Raw genomic sequence first — 2,055 nt, 5'->3', positions numbered from 1 at the left:
ACCTCAAACAAATAACAACACCAGCATCTGCAAACCCGTAATTCAAGTTTAAATAAGTGTTTCTACAGCACTGCGCCGCCAGACCTCGTTAGATTTCACATCACGACTGTAGGATGCTCCCTTCCCTATCACCAGTGTAGAAAGATTCTTTAATTTTACGCCCCATTTCCTTTCTGTCATTCAACAATGCACATCGACTTTTTTTTTTTTTTAACATATATGAGCAGGAGACAAGCTGCCCTGTAGGCAGCCGGGGATGTTAAAAAACAAGTGAAATAGTGTTGGTGAACATTTCTGAGCTGGCTGCCATGCTTCAAAGCCCATCAGCAAGACAGTGAAATGCAAAAAAACCCCCAAAATATAACCGCACTGCCACAGAGAGATTAACGCCACTAACAGTAGCTTTCTCCTATTCTTTTTCTTGTGTTTCCGACTCACACAATGCTAAAGATTTTATTTAAGCGTCCCCTAATCATTAAATAGGTTTCTGAAGACACTCCCACACTCACCTCTACCTTTCCCTCCAGCTTAAAACTACAGTTTAAAATGTATCTTCTTTTTATACATTAAGCAACCTGCAGGCAAACCCTACCTTCCCATCAGTTTAATGTTAGCTTTACAAATACACTTTCTTTTTTCAGAGTGTTTCACAAAACCCCCCGTCACCATTTCCGCCACAAGTTTTCTCTCCATCGTAATCCCACTCTCCCGGCACCAGGGGTAAAGGACTCGGTCACTAAATGAGTGCGTTTTGGGGTACCACCGCTTTCCCCGTGCTCGCCCCCTCCCCCGCAGCATCCCTACCCCGTCCGCGGGAGGCTCCGCGCTGGCTCCTCCGGCAGCACCGCGGACAGCTCCCCCTCCGCCACCGCTCTGCTCCTCCAGCCCTTCTCGGTATGGAAGAGAAGAAATCAAGCACTTACCATGTCTTAAATAGCCACAGATCGAGCCGATAGAGGTAAAAACAGCGGCACAGGCAATTGACAGACTGGATTTTCCCAGTTCAGAGCAAAGCTTTCTATACTTCCTTGGGAAAGACTGAGTTTGCGTCAGTGCATAGCAAGGTGCCCTTCGTGTGACATTTTCTTGATAATAAGAGTTTGATAAATCATTACCCTTGGTTTCAGATTTTAAAGGGACACCGAGAAGCCGGAGCGCCGGCTGGCTGTCACTCACGCGGCAGTGGCATTGCGTGTTCCCTGTGACTCATATGGGGGCTGATTACTAAACCGCAGCCAGCCGGGGCACGGAAGAACTTTCTTGCTGACAATTAGAGGGAACATGTGAGAAACACGTACTCCTGCACCCAAGGCAAGAGAGAAATGAGGAGAAACCTTCCATTTCTACTCCTCTTCCTCCTCCCTCTTATTGTAGTGTGATCCAGCTCCCTTTTTTAAAAATCTGCATTTCTGCAATTCGCAGATCAGATATTATAACAGCTTGTTTATGTACGTTATCATTTTATATATCCATATACGTGGATATAAAAATAAAAATATAGAGATGATCAATTTTGTATCTAACCACATTCCCATGCACGGAGTGAGAAGTCCACTATGTGTAAAGTACACAAACACATTTAAATTGCGTCTTTCTTGGTCTCGTTGCAGAAAATTGCATTATATCTTCTATTTTTACTGTGCCTCATGGGGGAAACTCCAATTAAACGATACACACAATAAAGCAAACTTCTCTTTCATCAGAACTGTCCGAAGAGCAGTCAAGTGGGAGCAAAGATGACGGCAACAGCCCTGAAGTTGCTGGTGTTGTTCCCTCACCCATGAAGGCGTTTATGTTTGATTATTGGGGGGGAAACTATTCCTCATTAAAAGTCAGGTGTTAACTGAGAATCGTTTTTGCAACGAAGTAATTCCCATCTAATCACCTCTCGTAGGTGTGATTTGCTACTTGAGGGGCTTTCTCAAAGATTTCTTGAGCACAAGATAATTTTGTTCACGCTGACAAAAAAAATAAAAAGCGCATTGGCAAATCGGGATGCTCCCTACGCAACCTTCCCAGTCGTTTCAGCGTCAGAGACGCTGTTCATCCGCATAG

The 2,055-nt window shown here is 44.5% G+C and overlaps 1 protein-coding gene across 1 annotated transcript in view; it reads right to left on the bottom strand.

Moving 5' to 3' along the window:
• Positions 1 to 884, bottom strand: part of SLC6A5 (solute carrier family 6 member 5) — a 33,628-nt gene extending 32,744 nt beyond the window's left edge. The window contains 1 exon segment of the mRNA XM_017743663.1: positions 805 to 884. The gene's annotated coding sequence lies outside the window, so the exon portion shown is untranslated.
• Positions 885 to 2,055: the final 1,171 nt, after the last annotated feature.

This window comes from Corvus brachyrhynchos, unplaced genomic scaffold, assembly GCF_000691975.1.
Source record: "Corvus brachyrhynchos isolate BGI_N302 unplaced genomic scaffold, ASM69197v1 scaffold169, whole genome shotgun sequence".
NCBI classification, from domain to species: Eukaryota; Metazoa; Chordata; class Aves; order Passeriformes; family Corvidae; genus Corvus; species Corvus brachyrhynchos.
Note: the sequence above shows the minus strand (reverse complement) of the source record. Positions and strands in the feature narration are given on the sequence as shown.